The sequence below is a fragment of the Triturus cristatus genome, chromosome 6, assembly GCF_964204655.1.
Source record: "Triturus cristatus chromosome 6, aTriCri1.1, whole genome shotgun sequence".
Lineage (NCBI taxonomy): Eukaryota > Metazoa > Chordata > Amphibia > Caudata > Salamandridae > Triturus > Triturus cristatus.
The window spans coordinates 20,220,631-20,242,180 of record NC_140589.1 but is presented as its reverse complement, the minus strand read 5'-3'; the positions used below and the strand labels follow the sequence as shown (position 1 = coordinate 20,242,180).

At 48.0% G+C, this 21,550-nt stretch overlaps 1 protein-coding gene across 8 annotated transcripts in view; it reads right to left on the bottom strand.

The window, feature by feature from the left end:
• Positions 1–21,550, bottom strand: part of KLC4 (kinesin light chain 4) — a 595,564-nt gene that overhangs the window by 397,935 nt on the left and 176,079 nt on the right. The gene's annotated exons all lie outside the window — the stretch shown is intronic.

Genomic DNA, 21,550 nt, shown 5'->3' with positions numbered 1-21,550 from the left:
CATGTCTCCCAACACTAGCAATCTGGATTTTCTCAGTGCTAGGTGAGTTGTAGCCTCCATAAGGCTAGATGTAAAGTCATAGAGTCTTCCTGGGGGTCGGTATATAAGGATACCCGAGAGGGAATATTTCGGCCCTATTAAGATGGTAAAGGAGCCTGCTTCACTATGATCTATCGAAAGAGGAGATAGGGAGCATTCTAAAGGTGCCCTAGTTGCTATAGCGATACCCCCACCTCTACCATCCTTCCTATCAAGTCTGGAGAGGGAGTATCCCGGTGGCAAGGCCTCAATTATGACAGGGTCAGAATGCTCATCTAACCAGGTCTCAGTGAGAAACAAGATATTGAGTTCTTCATCCTCAAGGAGATGATAGATTTGATTACAATGCTTCCTAAGGGATCTGCAATTCAATAATGCCGCTTTTAGCAGCCCTTTCGTGTTAGAAGTGGTGAGGCAATTATTATCAGGAGTGAAGGGACATATGTTGCAACCATGTAGCGATATAGCCTCCATAGAGTGTTTGCAGGGGAGTGCAGTATTAGGGCATAGATCCAGCAATACCTGTCTATCATACCGCCTCTCTTGGGACTTGAAGGTGACAGGGTCCGAAGCCCCGCGCCCCGTCCGGCCGCGGACGGGCGCAGACGGGCTTGCCTTAGGCGAGAAATCACAGGGATACTCGCGATCTGTGTTTCTGAACATCTCCAGGGCAGTAGTGAAAAAATTACCCATCAGAGCCTGGGCGGATCGAGGAACCTTCCCCCAGGCCCCAGCTAGATAGAGAACACAGGTACAATTAATTAGCCTATAAAGAAGATGCTCAAACAGAGACAGTCCTTAAAAGCAGTGTGTGTGATTCCCTCGGAGTTTGCATTACTCTATAGGAAAGCCAATGTTAATGTCCTGGCAAGAGGTTAAAGGCTCATCCAATCAATCTTTCCATCAGTAGGAGGTGCCCTATGCCAGTGACACTAACATGCCCACTTGCCAAGAGCATGGATTTTGGAATGCTGTGTGTTATATTGTAGAGTTGGGTTAAACTTCAAGTTGCGCTTTTGAAGTCCACGAGTTATACCAATGCTTTGCAGGTGTGGTGCACCTACGAGGTAAAACGATGAATTCTGAGGCTTCCCACTAGCAACCTCCGCTTCCTCCTCCGTTACGAATGGTCTACTTTCTTCTCCTTTACTGTAGTTAATCCTTCTGGTTGCTTTTACCGGCAGAGTATCCCTGTGATTTCTCGCCAGAGTATCCCTCGGGTACTTCTCAGTTAATGGCATCTCTGTCTAGTCAACACTTTGTATTCCCTGCATTCCCTCCAGGTCTCAATCAACCTTCAGCACTACTTGAAGCAGTCTGCGAGTCCTCTAGCTCCGTGTTCTGTCTCCTCTGAATGGCTTTCCTTGAATGCCGGACGCATTTTCTGGGAAACAAATAAACATTTTCTTCTCACTGTGGCTCAGCAGTGTAGTGCCAGAGACAAATGGAGTGGGTTAGTAGGTTACATAGGTGCAAACATACTCATGTGTGACCCCTCATGCCCAATCCTTTTACAATCAGTCTGGGGCTGGCAGGCTTTCATTCAAAAACAGGCATGTCAAGCTTCGGGAGGGTGTACGTGCTTCACGCAATAAAGTGAAACAAGACATGAATCAGAAATTTACCAAGTGCTCAAGTGTGGCAAGACTTCAGGGAACCCATCACTGGGATCACAAGAGACTTCATGGAACCCATCACTGGATCACAGGAGACAACAGGGAACCCATCACTGGATCACAGGAGACTTCAGGGAACCCATCACTGGGATCACAGGAGACACCAGGGAACCCATCACTGGGATCACAGGACACTTCAGGGAACCCATCACTGGGATCACAGGAGACAACAGGGAACCCATCACTGGGATCACAGGAGACACCAGGGAACCCATCACTGGGATCACAGGACACTTCAGGGAACCCATCACTGGGATCACAGGAGACTTCAGGGAACCCATCACTGGGATCACAGGAGACTTCAGGGAACCCATCACTGGGATCACAGGAGACAACAGGAGACAACAGGGAACCCATCACTGGAATCACAGGAGACACCAGGGAACCCATCACTGGGTTCACAAGAGACTTCATGGAACCCATCACAGGATCACAGGAGACAACAAGGAACCCATCACTGGATCACAGGAGACTTCACGGAACCCATCACTGGGATCACAGGAGACACCAGGGAACCCATCACTGGGATCACAAGAGACTTCATGGAACCCATCACTGGATCACAGGAGACAACAGGGAACCCATCACTGGATCACAGGAGACAACAGGGAACCCATCACTGGGATCACAGGAGACACCAGGGAACCCATCACTGGGATCACAGGACACTTCAGGGAACCCATCACTGGGATCACAGGAGACAACAGGGAACCCATCACTGGGATCACAGGAGACACCAGGGAACCCATCACTGGGATCACAGGACACTTCAGGGAACCCATCACTGGGATCACAGGAGACTTCAGGGAACCTATCACTGGGATCACAGGAGACTTCAGGGAACCCATCACTGGGATCACAGGAGACAACAAGGAACCCATCACTGGAATCACAGGAGACACCAGGGAACCCATCAATGGGATCACAAGAGACTTCATGGAACCTATCACTGGATCACAGGAGACAACAAGGAACCCATCACTGGATCACAGGAGACTTCACGGAACCCATCACTGGGATCACAGGAGACACCAGGGAACCCATCACTGGGATCACAGGACACTTCAGGGAACCCATCACTGGGATCACAGGAGACAACAGGGAACCCATCACTGGATCACAGGAGACTTCACGGAACCCATCACTGGGATCACAGGAGACACCAGGGAACCCATCACTGGGATCACAGGAGACTTCAGGGAACCCATCACTGGGATCACAAGAGACTTCATGGAACCCATCACTGGGATCACAAGAGACTTCATGGAACCCAACACTGGGATCACAGGAGACTTCAGGGAACCCATCACTGGGATCACAGGAGACTTCAGGGAACCCATCACTGGGATCACAGGAGACTTCAGGGAACCCATCACTGGGATCACAGGAGACTTCAGGGAACCCATCACTGGGATCACAGGAGACTTCAGGGAACCCATCACTGGGGTCACAGTAGACTTCAGGGAATACATCGCTGGGATCACAGGAGACTTAAGGGAACCCATCACTGGGATCACAGGAGACTTCAGGGAACCATCACTGGGATCACAGGAGACTTCATGGAACCCATCACTGGGATCACAAGAGACATCATGGAACACATCACTGGGATCACAGGAGACACCATGGAACCCATCACTAGATCACAGGAGACACCAGGCAATCCATCACTGGGATCACAGGAGACACCATGGAACCCATCACTGGGATCACAGGATACACCAGGGAACCCATCACTGGATCACAGGAGACATCAGGGAACCCATCACTGGATCACAGGAGAAACCAGGGAACCCATCACTGGGATCACAGGGAACCCATCACTGGGATCACAGGCGACACCAAGGAACCCATCACTGGGATCACAAGAGACACAATGGAACCATTCCCTGGGAACACAAGATACACCAGGGAACCCATCATTGGGATCACAGGATACACCAGGGAACCCATCACAGGAGACACCAGGGAACCCATCACTGGGATCACAGGATACACCAGGGAACCCATCACTAGATCACAGGAGATACCAAGGAACCCATCACTGGATCACAGGCGACACCAGGGAACCAATCACTGGATCTCTATCTGAGGGGCCAGGGTCACGTAAATTGCACCTCCCTATCTGTGGGACCAGAGAAACATGCATTGCACCTCCCCATCTGTGGGGAACCCATCACTGGATCACACAGGACACCAGGGAACCCACCACTGGTATCTCAGGAGACACCAAGGAATCAATCAATAGGATCCCTGGTGTCTCATTACGTTCTCACTGACAAAAAGCACAAAACGTTCGTTGCGGGCCAGGTCCTTGTTCTGTCGCTCCAAGCAGGGAAGACCATCACGGTGGTGATTGGTCTGCCCTGCGTTTTGGCTGGAAGGGGGTTGTGTTGGACTTGGCCCTTTTTGCAGGGTCATCCCTAAACTTTTTACCTTCCTCCTGTATTTTTTCTGACCTGTTGTTGGCTGTTTTATGACTCTGGGCACCTTACCACTGCTGATCAGCGCTAAGGTGCATATGCTCTCCCTATGGTAAAATGTTGATGTTCATTGGACTTATTTGGTTTACTATCAGCCCCTAGTAAAGTGCACCAGGAGTGCCAGGGCTTGTAAATACAAATGCTGCTGGTGGGCTTGCAGCACTGGTTGTGCCACCCACAGAAGCGGCCTAGTAAAATGTGTCTAAGGTCTGCCATTGCAGAACCTGCGTGCAGTCTGGTACTGTCATGCTGACTGCGCAAGTGCACCTACTTGCCAGTCCCTAAACCTTCCCTTAACTGCATATTAGTCACCCCTATAGTAGGCCCAAGGGCAGGGTGCATTATAGGCATAAGGTAGGACATGCCCTGATGTGTGTGGCATGTCCTAATGGTGAATTACAGCCATTTTAGTTTTTCACTATTGAAGGCTACCTGCTCTCCATAGGCCAGAACGGGCTGCTGGAATTATTACACGCTATAATCCCAGCGGACTCAGAGAGCATGGTAGAAAGTCAAGTTTAGTATGCCTGAACTCAGAATAATAAAATACTTCTTTTAGTAAAGTTTATTTTAATATCCTGTGTTTGTAAATACTACTTTTAGAAAGTTAGTATTTACTTGCTTAGCCATTTCAGTCCGCCTCTGCTTTGTGTGTGTGTGTGTGTGTGTGTGTGTGTGTGCTGCCTAGTTTCAGTGAGGGGCAGGGCAGGGGAATTCCAGGAGACAGGCTGGCTGCCAGGTGGTGGGTAGAGAGATTACACCAGGATGGGTGGGAGGAGTACACCTTGACTCTGAATAGACCTGTGCTCTGCCACCACAATGCTGGCTCCGCCCCCTGTGGAGCGGCTGATGTCTCTGCCCTGTGCACTGAAAAGAAAGAGCAGAGTCACCACAACAAAGTGCTCCAAAACCGGACTGAGCCAGGCACAGGCCCCCTGGCGACAAAGAACAAAAGAAACTGTGTATAAAAGAAGGAGCCCTGCTCCTAAGAAATCAGATCCTGTTTACGCCAAGAAGAACCTCTGGCCGAAGAGAAGGACCTGGGAAAGCTGCATGGAGGAGTACTGTCTCTAAGCCTGAGAGACTGGCCTGTGGTGGGTGCCTTGCTGCAAGAAGGAGAGGAAAAGACTGAGAAAGACTTTTGAATCAACTTGTGCTGTGTGAACAATCTCCAAGGGCTTGCTGGTGAACTTGCCCCCTGAACTACGCCCCAGGAACAGTGGGCGCTACCCCTCCCTGGAAGAAAGGAAGCTGCTGCTGGTGATTGCGAACGCTGACCCCAGAGAACCTGTGGGTCCCATCTCGCCGAGCAACGCGACCTCCACCCGACTGTGCTGCTGTGAGCACCGTGACGGCCTGCCCCGCCTGGCCTGAGCAAAGTGAACTGCTGCCCCCTCGAGCCGGAGCTCGCAACGCAAAGAGAGACTGTTGAATTCCAAGCCCCGAGCCTCTGTGGCCCGAGCCGTAGAGATCACCGTGAGGATCGACGCCATGCAAGTTCGCCACATCTGGATGAAGCCGACAGTGCTGTGCCGCTGGAATCACCCCGAGCCGCTCCTCCTTCCACCCCGGAGTGAGCCGTGAAAGTCCTGAGGCACCCCACCAAGCACCGTCGTCCACTGCCGAGCGGGACTGCAACGCTCCGTGGGACGCCCCTCCTGAGACTGCTGAGGCCGCCCCGAACTCCCCACCAAGATCTGAGGTACTGTGTGCCCTGAATAACGCTTTACGAAACGTCCCCGCGACTGTACGGTCCGTACAGCTCTGTACGAAGCGTCCCCGTAAGCTTGCTCATGCCGGAAGCGTGAGCTATTGAAAGGAACGTCCGGAAGAGTGTTCGGCACTGTACGAAGCGTATCTACGACGGTACGGCCCGTACGGCTTGAGTCTCGGTACGCTTGCTCATGCGGGAAGCGTGAGGAATAGTACGAACTGTACCAACGCCGGTACGACGCGTACCAACGCCGGTACGATGCGTACGGAAGGCACTTTGAAGCGCACAGACCCCCAAAAGGTGCAGATTGCACCCAAATTGATCTTTTTAAAGAACTGTGGCATCCTTGAACATTCTTAACAAGTAACTGGAACCTTATTTAAAAGTAAAGACTGTAATTGAAGCCTGCTTGAAGAAATTATATAAAGAATTATATTTTTACAATTACAGTCTTGTGTCTCTGTGTGGTGGGTTGGTGGTTATTGTGGGACACCGTAAATGCTTAACCTCATGCCCTCTGGAATCTAGCCTGACTGCTCGTGCCACGTTAGGGTGAGCAGGGGTTATTTTTCAAGAGTAATCCTTCACCCCGACTTAGAGGAAAGGGTCCCTGCTTGTCGCAAGTGCATACCTGCGCCAACCAGAGACCCCGGATTCTAACACACACATTTCTCTACCCGTGATGATGCATCGGCACCCATTCCTGGACACCAAAACCCGGCTGTCAATCTCCTGAGTCACAGTTTGGCCTAGATGGCCGTCAAGGGCTAACTTTTGTACTTTTCTGCATAATCCACCAGGAAGGACATCATCAGCAAATTGTAACTGTATACAGATAACTCCTCTAGCACCCTGACAAAGGCACACAACTTTTCCTTCTGCCATTATTTCTAACTACAAGAAGGACTTTAGCCAGAAAGAACAGCATCACTATCCATTACTTTATTCCACTCTTCATGAGTAACCACACTTCCACTCCACTCATTCACATTGGCTATGGTTCCTTCCTTCTCTTTTGTTCCCATAGCATCACCACCAATCTCTTTCCAATCTACTGAGAGCAGAGACAAACAATCAGCCTGGACAGATCTCCACACAAAAACGTGTTCTACTTTATAGCGATATTCTTAGAGCCATGCAGCTAGCCAGGCAAACCTTCGGTAAACCCTGCCTGCTCCTCTAGGTGATACGATCTTAATGAGAAGCTCACGATCAGTGCGAAGCAAAAGAGGAAGGCCACAAACACAAATCCTAAAATTTTCAAATCCCGAAGCTGCCACTAGTGCTTCATGTTTACAGAGTAGTTGCACTCTGCTTCGGTCAATCAATCAATCAATCAATCAATCAGTCTTGTATAGCGCTGCTCCTCACCCCGGAGGGTACCTGGGCACTGAGGTAGTGTAGGTCTTAGTCATAGAGCCAGGTTTTGAGCTCGCTTCTGAAATCCGCCAGAGGGTGATGTTCATAGGTGGAAGGGCAGGTCATTCCAGGCTTTCAGGGCGAGGAAGGAGAAGGTGCGGCCCGCTATGGCTGTGGCGGATGAGTGGAAGGCCAGGCAGGTACATAGAAGGTGTCTGGCGGGTTTGATGGAAGTTCACACGATGGTTGATGTAGGATGGTCCTTGGTCATGTAGAGATCTGTAGGCATGTGTCAGAAGCTTAAACAGGCATCTCTTCTGTACGGGGAGCCAGTTAAGGTTCTTCAGGTGGGGGTGATGTGGGTGCGTTTGGAGAGGTCGAGGATGAGTCTAGCTGCTGCGTTTGGAGTCTCTCGAGTTGGGAGGTGATTCCGGCATGGAGATCACTGCTGTAATCGAGGGGAGCAGGTGATGAGGGCTTGGGTGATGGTCTTCCTGGTGTTTATGGGGATCCATTTGAAGATTTTTCGGAGAATGCAGAGGGTATGAAAGCATGAAGAGGTAGGTGACTGTTGACTTGGCGCTTCATAATGAGTGTGCTGTTGAGGATAATGCCTATGATGCGGGTGTGGTCTGTGGATGTGGGGGTGGGTCTGAACTCGGAGAACCACTAGCTGTTGTCCCACAGTGAGGTATTCTTCCTGAAGATGATCACTTCTGTCTTGTCTGATCCTTGCGCTCACCTCACCACATTGTGCGGAACGGGCATCCACCTATCTGAAGGAGAAAGTCCAGTCCGAGTTTTCGCGCCGATCGAGAGACGCGAGGAGGATGCCGGCTGCTCTCGGCGACTCTTGATCCTCGATTCCAATCCCCCACGCTCTGCTCCCTGTTTTTGAGGACCCCTCCCCGTATTTTACACACAGCGTGGGGGTTCCATCCACCCTTCGGGTCCTCGGAAGCAGGCGAGGTGCGGAGTGGTCGCCCCTCCTGTGCGGAGGCCTTGCACAGTGTGCGGGATCCTGTGTGGAGCCTGCTGAACCATAATTGCACCGGGGGCGTTTGCAGACTACCGCCAGGAGCGAGTCCCCTTGCAGCAGGCAAGCACCGTTGTGGCAGCAATAAAGTGGCAGGCAGTAAGCGGTTAGTGGAAAGCCGCAGTGAGGTGCACCTCCCGCCCTCCCTGCTTGCCCCTTCAGTTGCCCTTCAGCTGCTCACTTGCCATGTCACACGGCTGAGAAAAGAAAGGAGGGAAGAGAGAAAAAAGAAAACAAACTCACTCTATGCCTAAGGGAGTTATCAACAACCGTGCCTTCCTCCGTAGCTTCATCCTAGCAAACTCAACTACATTAAGAACCCCATTTTTACAATCATCGTTAAGCAAACTCAGCTCAGCTCGTCGCGCAGATCCTCGATTGTCCAGTGTTTAGTGCTCAGAGTCCCGGCCCAGACTCCGCGACCTGCCTTACCGTGGTTGGTGAGACGCTAGAATCCGGTCGGTAAAAAACAGAAATAAGGTCAGGGAAAACAAGAGGAGGAGACAAGAAAGATTGACACTTGGAAGCCCCAGCCAAAAATGGAAAATATGAGGACAATGAGGGAGCCCTGTCCACAGCTCAAAAGCATAACCCCTCTGACATGTTCTCGGTAAATCTTGGCACGTGAAACAGAGGGCACAGAAGCAATAGAAGCAAGAGAAGCATGGCATGAGTTTGGTCCAATAATAGATGTATCATATCCCACGGTAAATGTCTTGCAAACTACAGAAACTACCTCCACTGAGGCCGGCCCACAAGGCAAGTGCGTCGGCAGTAAGAAGGCAACCCGCATGACCCTTAATAGCCATAACTCCTGCCCGAATAGCAGCAAACGGGCATTGATAACGGACTTCTTAAAGGTTGCTACAAAAACAACGGAGGAAAACCGGAGTCGTCACGTCACGAAAGCAACTAACCCTACCAATCCAAGCAACAATGATAAAGCCCTCCAAAATAAAAATGATGCAAACCCGACCCAAGCTGGGGACAGAAACACAACAAATAGTGATGTTAAACGGAAAGAAAAGAAAGACTTCCGGTTCGCGGGATTGGGTTATCTCGGGCGACGAAAACTAAGTAAACCAGAGTCTCCAACTACTATCCCCAAGAAATTTCCACCCTCTGGAGATCCATCAAAGGAAAAATTCCCAAGGTAACCGAGGTCCTAATCCACCACCATTCGTCTCACCCGGATTTGCCTAACCAGTCTCAAGAACACCAATCTTCACCCGGACACAGTGCTCATAATGGCCATAGTGTTCAAGATTATCACATCGAAAGTAACCCAGCATATCAGCATAATAAAATCACCTCTTGCTCCGTGGGCACGCTAGATCCACTGAAGGGGGGCCACCACCCCACCAGTCAGCTGATAGCCAACTCAAGTTTCGACACCCAAGTTCACCCCGAATCACCCTTCTACATGCTGGAAATAGTAGAACACCATCGGCAGGATAAACAAAACGATTCGCCGAACCGCCAACTAAACCATTCAGGATCAGTCTCCAAGACACTATTCATTCAAAACAAGGCATCACCCCTCGGGTCGTTTGAACGAACCACTCCTAGGGCAACCGCTCCACTGGGACCACTGTGCCAGTTCAGCCCCATTAACATCTCCCGTTTGGCCTCACCTGCTAAGCACAATGGACAATCGGCAAAGCAATGATTCTACATGCAGACAAACTGGACACTCAAGTAGACCTCCTAAATATCCTTGCAATTCACATTCAGGTGGGCGAACAAAAGCTGCATAGCTTCAATGAGATAATCCTGAAGGTACAGCGAGATCGGGAAACTGCTTTTCAAATGTGCCACTGTCATTGCACCCGAATAATCGACAAACTACGCTCTGTTCCAACTATACTTACTGAACTATTGGGTACATCAAGGGAAGTCTCAATCAAGCCCGCAACAGTAACCGAGAAAGAAAAAGCAACAACATTAGAGAAAGAAAATCCAGTCTCAAAGGATATTGATATGGAATGTCCTAATTCCTCTGTGGGGCAAAAAAGTAGTGAAACAGAGTCAAGACCCATATCGATTAAACTTACCAAGTCAATAAGACCTACACTCATGCCATCAAGTGTTCCCGACAACCTAGGGGCCCAGGATCTCGAATTCCAAGATCTATGCAACAAGTCGTTAGACAGACATCTAAAAGCCCCCAAGATTTGATCAAAGCAGGAGCGAAAACGACTGAGAAAGTCCAGAAAGCGCAAACAAACAAGCCAGGTACAAGACTCATCCCTGGCAACATCAGATAAGAACGGAACACTTCAAGAAGGCAACGTAATCCATAGCAGCATGGAAGTAATAACCCTTAAGGAGCAATGGATCCCTACCCCTAATCCGCCCGTCAAGCCCAACACTTCAAACCACAATACAAGGGAGTCGTCCCCGCCAGAAAAAATATACAGCTTATTCAAACCCGTAGCTGGGAAGGAAAAACATAATTAAAAAACTCAGGCTACACAATCATCAGCGAAATGCTCCAAGTCGGTAGCAAGGAAAACAAGCATTGGCATAGCCAATAGGTCTCGCCTTTGGGACCTTATAAGTGTTTAGCCATGCAACAGTTGCGTAACTAAATACTTATAAGGTCCCAAAAGCGAGACCTATTGGCTATGCAAAGCGGCCGTGGGGCCGTGAAAGTGATCGCGATCCGATCGCGATCAAACATCAAAGCGGCCGAAAGTGAAAGTAATCACGGTAAAACGAGGCGCGCGCGCGCCCGCGCACATGCACTGTAGCTCTAGGCTGGCCTGGTAGCACTTTTTGGAGCCCTCTCATTAAGTCTCGCCAGACCAGCGCATGCGCTGGGTCAGGCGAGACCTAATAAACCAGGGTGTGTCTACCTCGGCTGAAGAAATTGGCACAGACGTTATGCGACCGGTGGAAATACATAGGGGAGGCGTAATCCACCCACAAAAAAACACTACGGAAACCCCGAGATTCATCCCAGACCTTCCGAGAGCCCACGGTGGTGATAAAAACGGAAAGGACTTCAGATAATGAACTGGAGCACGATCCCCTAGTTGTCAACAAAGTGATTTTCATTCCACAATATGTTTCAAGGGGAACGCATGACATACTAAATAGAAGTGTCTTGCTTAAATTATTTCAAGCTCTTCCATCGCTAAGCCACATAAACACCAATGATATTGAAAGTATCGAATTTAATCAAAATCAGAGTCTCACCGGTCAAGAAGTTACAATAGCCACATTTACCAACAAAACGCACACCCACCAGATTTGGCAGCAGCAGGTCAAGTTCGCCAAATGGGGAATCGAGTTAAAAAAGATAACCCCCCCTCCTTACCCCAGCCCACTACAACCATCTTCTTACATTGCGAGCCTTCTAAAAGGGGCAAAAGGCCCGGATCATCATAGTCAAATAAGGGATCAAGAGTACCCGGCCAGGAAAATTACTATCACTTTGGACAACCCTGAAGCCGGTACGTTTTAGACCCACCCGGGACTCAAACACAGAAGGCACATCCCTGGGATTGGCATGAATAACCTCACAAATAGCTCCACACTCTCACCAAGGTTGTAACATCTGCTCCTGGAACGTGCACGGCCTTCACTCAAAATTAGAAGACCCCGATTTCATGGACTTCATCACACAATACAACATTCTTCTTTTTCAAGAATTCTGACAGATAACCTCATCCCCAATATTTAGTTTTAAAGGATTCCTGAATCCAGCTAAGAGAGGCACAAAATATGGAAGAGCAAAAGGGGATCTCTCTAACTTTATTTCAACAAATTCCATGGCACGTTGCCATCGTAAATTTAGATTGCTCCTGGATGTTGTGCGTCAAAATAGACGTCCCGGGGTCCCACACCCTGCTCATACTCAACATCTACATTCACCCCGCATCCAAACTAAAGAAGTCAAGAATCGACCAATGAATCACCTCATTAATAACATTAAACCTCGCCTATTCAGATGCTAGAACCATCCTGTCGGGCGATTTGATTATGAATCTACAACACGCCAGGAGTAAGGGTAAAACGGAGCCCACACCAACCCTTAACCGAAAGGACACATCTGGTAAGAAAGGTGCAGCCCGCCTGAAAGACCTCTCATTGTGCATACTTAATGGTCAAAGCCCGACCGATCGGCCCGCAGCATACACCAGGGTTACACAAAAAACACGCTCTACCACTGATTACACCTTCACAGATTACGACCTCCTCCCGTACATTGCGAACTTCCAGATAAAAGACAGGGCGGAAAGTGACCACCAGCCGCAATCTTTTACTTTATTAAAATCTTTTACGACCTCAGAGTAAGCAAAGGCGCTATCATCTCTAACACAAAGCTATAACCTAAAACGCCTTCGCTGGAATAAGGATAACATTGAGGACATCACAAGTACCTACACCAGTCTTTTGCAAAGATCCAACTCTGAAATATTGATCATAGAATCTTGGGAGTCCTTTATTTATGAAATAAATAAGAAATTCTCTAAAAATGACCACGCCCGCAAAGCAGGAAACGTAAAAGGGGCTGCCTGAGGAAACAAAAACAACAACTAAATAAATAAATACCTCAGACAACTACGATCTTGTGGTCAAGAATGCCACCAGGAACTCCTGCTTCTAATCTCAAAAACAAGAAAACTATTTAAAAAGGACATAAAACTCACCAAAAAAAGAGTCCAAGAACACATTTGGGCGAAACTCCATTATGCTTGCAAACTGGGGGACTCCAGGCTCTTTTGGGAACAAATCAACCAATTAACCAATGGCCGGAATCGACATCATAATTCGGATATATTGGAGGGCACATGGAGAGCTCACATCGAACTCCTATATAATGAAACTACACCCCTATTGTCCCCAAATTCCGAATCATTAACAGAGAAGGAGGCTGGAGGTCGAGATAAAGTCAATGATACCATGAACCACGAATCCCCCGAGGATTTTGTGTCGGTTTCAGAAACTCAAGTTCTAAAAACTATAAAAAATTTAAAACCCGAGGGAGCCCCAGGTCCGAACGGACTACCAAATGCCCTGTTTCAGCATGACCATGCATTCTGGTCTCAAATCCTGACTCCTCTTTTTTCCAAAGTTACAACCGACAGTTTGATCCTCGAGTCCTGGAGCGGAGGCATTCTTAATCCAATCTATAAGTCGGGTTCCCGTTTGGGTCCCTCCAACTACAGGTTGATTGCACCGATGGATGTGGAGGTGACAATTTACGCATCTAATCTCCTGGTAGAGTTAGATGCTTGGGTCGGTCAAAGAACCCAATACCTCCCACGCAAACTGGATTTCGGGCGGGGATGGGCACTCTAACAAACATCTCTGCTGACACTCTTTTAGCCAATCAAGCCTTTGCAAAATCAAGGCCTCTGTACGCCTGTTTCGTAGACCTAAAAGCGGCCTTCGATAAAGTTTCAAGAGCTTCTCTATGGGTTAAAATGCAAGCCTGGGGGGTCCTGCCTAGACTCCTGGACGCCATCATAAATCTGTATTCTCATACGTGGGTGCAAATCAAGAAAGGAGATGGGTCCAGCGTAACCAGTAAGATTCCAACATTAAATGGGTTAAAACAAGGTTACGTTTTAGCGCCTTGTCTGTTCAACATTTACATGCCAGATCTCGACAAGTGCCTTCAGTCAATTCCAGCTGACCCCCCAAAACTGGGCAAAATACAGATACTGTGCATTTAATACGCAGATGACATTGTGTTGCTAGCACAAACACCAGTTGGCCTGCAGAAACTGATCACAGGACTAGGAGCCTATACCATCTTAAATCAACTTACGATTAACCATCAAAAGACAAAAGTTATGCATTTTTCTAAACATAATAAAACATCAAACAGGCACACCTTCTCCTGGAAACTGGGCGAACAACCACTGGCCCGCGTTGCTTCCTATAAATATCTAGGCTTCTCGCTAGACTGCAAGCTCAACTTTAAGCAACACGTGGAACATGGATGTACAAAAGCAAAACTATTGTTATTTGCCTTCAAAATACTGAAGAAAAAGCTTACAGGTTGCTCCACCAGTCATCTGCTAAAAGTGATTGCCGCAAAATTCCTACCTTCCATCTCATATGGCTCAGAAATCATGAATACTAAAGATGCTACAACATTAAATACAGCACAATCCACATTCTTCAAAAGACTGTTCTCAATACCATTACATATCTCACAGGAACAAATCCATTTAGAATTCGGACTAAAAAAATCAGATCATGGCCAGACAAAATGCCTTAGTAAAGTATTACTGGAGGATGAGGGAGGCAGAAGATAACACTCTAGCCCACCGCTGCTGGGTTGAGATCGAAAATCAAGCAAGACAAGCTAACTTGACCATGACAATCCTGAAGGAATCTTTGTCGGCATTACAGCTAGAGGAGGTCTGGTCAATACCAGTAACGTATGCTGGACTCAAAAGCGTGGCTAACACAGCAATCAAGCGGATCTCCCTGTTAACTGATAAAATTATTTTTGCAAAAAAAGATCACGCCTGGGCCGTGATGCAGGGCTATCAGAGACTAAAGCCGCAACAGTATTAGATTGAACACCTTTCCTACCAAAAAAAGCATCACCTGATGTTGCTATGATTGGGATCATTCCCCTCAAAGGATTTGACCCCAATTGGAAATTTACATGGCCATCGAAGGAATACCGCCTCTGTTGTCAAGGGGAGGAGTCACTACAACATTTACTATGTACATGCCCTTTTCTACTGAAAACACGCAAATTCATTCTTCGGGAGATTTTAAGGAACGAACAGATAAGAACATGTAGAGCTGCAGTCAACAGGTGTCTTGGAGGGCTTTCGATTCCTCTATCCAGTAGCGCCATAAAATTCTGGAAAATAGCAGCAAAGGAACTGGAAAAAATAGATTTAGGCCAAGCAGCTAACAAATATCCTGCTGGCTAACTTATGTTTTTTTTTTTAAATGCATCGTTCTACTTACCAGCTTTTTAACTGTGGTCACGACCCTAAGGCCTTTTTTCTTCTCTTATGTTTTAAAATAAATGATCATTTAATGTTTTGCGTTTTATGATGGTTTGTCATCCTTTTACGATTTTTAAAGAATCAATAAAAGTATTTTTGACTTGACTTGACACTACTGTCTTGTCCGTGTTGAGCTTCAGGTAGTTGGTCCTCATACAGTCTGCAACACCGGTCATGGAGTTGCGGAAGTTTGATCTGATGATGGAGGGGGTTTTTGGTTGTGTCGTCTGCGCATGAGATGATGTTGAGTCTGTGGGTTCTAACTATGTCTGTGAGGAGTGTCATGTAGGTGTTGAAGAGGGTGGGGCTGAGGGACGATCCTTGGGGGACGCTGTAGACAATGGTCTTGGGTTCAGAGGTGAAGGGAGGCAGACGGATTCTTTGAGTTCATCCAGTGAGAAAGGATGCGATCCATCTAAAGGAGTTTCCCTGAATGCCAATGTGGTTGAGTCTGTTGATGAGGGTGTAATAGGATACAGTGTTGAAATCTGAAAGGTCAAGGACTATCAGGGCTTCTGTTTCGCCATGGTCGAAGAGTGATCTGATGTCGTCGGTGGCAGCGACTAAGGCGGTTTTGGTGCTGTGATTTGTGCGAATGCCGGACTGGGATGCATCAAGCTGGTTGTTTGGTGAGCTGAAGGTTGATGGCCTTCTCGAGGACTTTGTCAGGGAACAGGAGCAGCAAGATGGGGTGGGAGTCAAAGACCGAGAAGCAAATATCACTGTTTTCTCAGCTTTATCATCTAATTGCAATAAGACTGTACTGATGGCTATAGAACTTGCATCAACTGTTAATGCAGTCTATCATTTGGTGTCAAACGGGACCAAGATCCCAGCAGAGAAAACATCATGTCTGATACTGTTAGAACATGTTCTCAGCATTTCAGTCTTGTCTACAGATATCTCTACTAACTAGGCACAATGCTCTGTGAGGCCAAGAAACAACCATGACTGGTCTCTATCTGTGGGAGATGTTGCAAGTGCTATTACCTTCAACAAATATACTGTAAGTTTCACTCCTTCAGACAGCGTATAACTAAATGATTCCACTTTATTTACAAGAAATCACCACTTTTCTTTAAGAAGCTTTAGTTCGGGTTCACCTTGCCTATCCAATGGTTGTTTTAGCACCAAGTCGTGCTCCTCCATAATTTTGCCAAACACTAATATGTCATCTTGAAAGCAGAAAACATTTTCCAAGCCCCTCATTAAACTGGACATCATTCTTTGGAACGCACTAGCAGCAGAGGATAAAGTAAAAGGCTAAGTGTGAATGGAAAAAATGGTTTTGAACACTGTAAGCTGTTTAGAATTATCATAGAGTCAAATCTGATGGTAGGCATTCTTAACATCAAGCTTAGAGAAGCATTACCCCCCCCCTTTAAGTAGCAAGACAAGCTTATTAATGTTTAGTAATGGGAAACTGTCAACAACTATGTTCTGATTCACACGGCATAGATCTACACACAGGCTTAACTTCCCCTCCACCTTTTCAAAAATAACAGGGGAAATCCAACTTGAGTTTTCTACGGGTTCTACAACACCTTCATTCACCATGTCCTTCAGAGCTCTTTTTGTCTCATCACGCACAACCAATGGCATCCTTCTCAACTTGTGCTAAACAGGTATGGCATTTGGTTTTAAAACAATTTTAGGCGCATAGCCTTTCAACTCCCGAAGTACTTCTTGGAAAACTCCCTTTGCACTATCAATTATTCCATCAATTGTAATCTCCTCCACCACCACAATTACCTAATTTGGAGCCCTGTGGGAAATAATTATTGGAATGTCATACTGAAGGACCCTTCCAAGAATTGGTGGACCATTCGCAGCTAAGTAGACTTTTGAAGTGTCAATCTTATCACCCTAATGATCTCCAGGGCTGATGTTTGTGCCATTAATTCGGTACCAGCCCCTTCATGATGAAACATACTTTTAGGCACTCGAGTACATTGACCCAGACTCCACCATCAGATGAACCCTCCTTCCATTGATGATAAATTCAGCCTTAGGTTTACATTTCTGCACTGCACATTCACTATCTCCCTCCACACCCAAATCCTATCCCTACAATTTTCTTTTTGTGGTCATCTCTAACTATAGTCACTCAGTTTGTTTTACTGATATCCATGCACTTGATGGATGAAATATCCCTTTCTCCCTCACTTGCGTAATTGTTTATTGATGGCATAGCAATCTTTAGAATTTGAGGTTGGTAGCTGCGCCAACATCTGTTACATTCTCTTCCTCCCTGTCTTCAGGTAGCCACATCTTTTCCTAATCTCCGCTCGCTGATCCTGACATTGTTTTTGGAGAATCCTATTGCCCTGTTGCTGCTCACTCACCACGGGGTGGGCTGCGCTGAGCGACCGCTGTTGGAGCTGAGAGCTGAGAGGCCGGGACTGCGAGGACCAGGGTGCTGTTTGTTGGACTGATTCCGCACACCTGGAGACTCTTCCCGTCACCGCCCCCACCGCCTACATTACACCTCGCGGCCCCCGCTTCGCGGGAGCCGCTCGCTGATCCTGACATTGTTTTTGGAGAATCCTATTGCCCTGTTGCTGCTCACTCACCACGGGGTGGGCTGCGCTGTCTGTGGAGCGACCGCTGTTGGAGCTGAGAGCTGAGAGGCCGGGACTGCGAGGACCAGGGTGCTGTTTGTTGGACTGATTCCGCACACCTGGAGACTCTTCCCGGCTCCGCCCCCTCTTGGATCCTCCTCCTAGTATATCCATATCGCTCTCACGCGCCAGCGGACCGCGCCCGGGGCGAAGACTGGGCAAAGAGCGGGCCGTTTGCGGCCGTTAGAGGACGGGAGAGACTGGGCCTGGGCCAGTCCCCCTGATCTACTTTGGGACTGTATCTGGATTTAAAGGGTAATATTTGCTGACTTACTCCAGAGATGACGACCAGGGAAACAAGGAGCAAAAGCGTATTGGCTGTCGCCGCTACAACAAAGGGAACTTTGGACAATTACTTTGTGAAAGCTGGCTCCCTACTAATAGAGGACATTACGCTTCTCGAGAGGCGGATATCCCAGGAATTAGACCGGGTGAGGAGATCGTCAATGGGTCCTCTAGCTCAGGCAAAGTCTCCTGAGGTAAGCCCAGAACTTATCTTGCTGGATATGGGGGTTGAAGGCACAAATGACCCCTCTGGGACTTTGGACATTTCAAATTGTACCTCTCAGTTAAGCATGAAAGATCTTAGTGATTCTGTAGATCTTAGTATGCTAACCCTCCCGCCAGCTCAACCCCACCCCACACTTATTACCACTCTTAATTCTGATCCTGAAAAGGTTAATTCTACAGGCCCTAACGTGAATAAGCGGAAGGGGATTAGAGAAGGTGCAATTTCGAAAACGAGAGGAGGGACCAAGAACAAGGGTGGTCGGAAGCTGAACATTCCTCCCCTGCACCCGCTTCCAAATAGTCCGTGTTTAAACACAAGGGGGAGAACGCAAACTGTTAGAGCTCAGGCCTCGCCTTCAAATTTACCGGGGGAGAAAAGTACTCACCCTAATCAGAATTCTCCCGAGCCCATGGAGGAGGATATCACCCTTGCTGATATAGGCGTACTTATAAGAAACCTTTTAAGCCCCCTGGAAGAAAGGCTAATCAAAATTGAGGCCAGGTTAGCGGCCATAGAAAAAGTCGACAGTGCAACTAGCTGATAGTTTTAAAGTAACTAGCAGCGGTGGGGCCAAGGTTTCCGACAGAGACAAAAGAGGGACCTTCCCAGGCTATTAATCAGGCTCATAGTGTTATTCACACAGTCCAGCAGGCAAAATCTACCCCGCCCACAAGCACTAATATACTTTCTGAGGCTACTGTCCCTCAAAATTCGGCACAACAGCATAATTACTTATCCCCTTCCTCATCTAGTGCTAAACAAACCAGGGATAATAACCCCGCCCCTACCAAACCACTGAATGCTGCAGAACAAATGGCTGAGGATGTTAATAAGAGGACGAAGCCTAGACTAGTACATCTCCCCCCAGAGGCAGCACCATATACTGTAGTTCTAGCAGGGATACCAGAATTGAATAGTTCCTCTAAAGAATCCACCGCCTCACTGAAGAATAAGGTGATACATTGGCTATCTACACACAGACCACTCCCGGAAGGCATATCGAGCATAGTCCTCATGGTTCGAAGGGTGCCTTGGCTGGGTAGTTCAACTAAATCCATAAATGGTGATTGTGTAATAGTTAGTTTTAGAGATCCTAGGACAGTCCAGCATATATGCGGATGGACAGCAGAGGATGAGGGGAGCACCATTCAACCCTTACCTCCTTCTTTTTTTTATCCCCCTCGGGTCTATGATAGAGAGGACATGATTTGGGGGCCTCGGATACAAACATTGGCTGGCTGGAAAGATAGGAATAGAAGGGGAGTTTTTTATCATCCTAGCAGCCAATACCAAGGATCCCCTGAAATTAATGCTCAGTGCACCAACATAGAGAGAGGGGGTGGGGGGCTGATAAGTGGATGGAGAGAATTCCCCAACTCCAGAAGACACCAGCAAACCCACTACACTACGAATAAGGATGATGAGGGATGGGAAATATGTCATAGGAGGGGAGGCAACTGGGGCTCTAATGAGCAAGATTACAACCCCCGGAGATTTGCCGAGCCATTCTATCTCCCAATGCAGAACAGGTATAGCCAACTGGATATGGTAGACTGACTATCCACACGTAGAAGCACCCAGTGGAATTATATACCATCGGAGGGGGTGGTGGTGGGAAATAGCTCAGAGATAGAGCTGGACGATGCCCAAGCACATTATGGCGATTTGGGTAACCTTACTGGTGTGTCTCGAAACAATTTCGTGGAAGAAATAAGCTACCCCCTAGTACACACAGAGACCATGGCCAGTGATACAGGGAATGATTCCATCCATACCACTATTGCAAACAACAGGCCTCTCCCACTAAAAATATTGTCATGGAATGTGGCAGGCCTGGGAAATAAGTCCAACTGCCAGGAATGGATCGAATATATCAACCTTAAAGATCTATGCATGTTCCAAGAAACTTGGGAGAGGGTGGAACATCCAAGGCAGGGCTTCGCAGTTTTCTCCATTCCTGCGAAATGGGGGGGCAGGGGTCGTCCATCGGGAGGCCTTGAAACTTGGGTTGCAGCTCATTTGGGATGTCAGGTCACGCGTTTCCCAGTGGCATCAGAGGACATACTTGTGGTTATACTGGAATGGTCCAACTGCTGCAGACTAGCAGTGGTAAATGTATACTCGAGGCCGGTTACCACCTCGCAGGAGTCCCCTACCATTGAAGAACTGTCGGATGTTCTGGGCGAACTCCCCAAGGGGACCCCTTTTGTAGTGGGTGGGGACTTGAACTCACATTTTGAACCCCTAGCTGGTCTCTTGGATGGGGCTTCCTTAGAGGAAGATGCAAGATGGCGAGTACCACCAACAGTATCTATATCGCCCAAAGCTTGGACCCCACTTGCACTCCAGATCACTGCCCTAACTTTGAAACATGGGGTGAGGGCCTGTAATGGGCGTGTTAAATCGGATATCCCGAGCAAACCCACGTTCAACCGGAAGGGCAGCCTAAATGACGAACCTAGCTCAAGGGAGAAAAATAATCAAATCTGGTTGCTGCATGAAGAAGTCGTTAAGACTCTGACTGCAGACTTATTCAATAATGGACCAAGAAGGGTGGGTGGTAAGACCCAGCGCTCATGGTACAATGCAGCGTGCCGCAGGGCAAGGAGGGATCTTTTGTCGAGTATTAAGAACCGTAAAAGTAGGCCTGAGATTCAAGCTAGGAGACGTGAATACAAGCAGCTGGTCTTTAATGCCAAGATTGAGTGGGATCAGAACAAATGAGAAGAACTCGCCAGCTCCTTAGCCTCCATGGACTCACGGAGGTTTTGGAGAATCGCTAACACAGGTTCTGAGGAACTCGTTTCGGCGATAGAACCGAATATCTCCCCTAAGTCATGGCTGGAGCATTTTAAGTCTCTTTACACAGTGGAAGTAGGGCATGGAAACTGTAAAACCCCACTCGTATATAACTACCCGGAAGGGGTCCCATTCACCGAAAAGGAGGTCCGGGTTGCCATACTAGGCCTGTCAACTGGCAAGGCACCCGGTCTGGATGGTCTCCCTGGTGACCTTTTTAAACAGGAACCAGATATATGGGCCCCTTATCTGCTGGTATTGTTCAATGCGGTTCTAAAGGGGATGGAGGTGCCCTGTACTTGGCTGGGCGCAGAGGTGGTTCC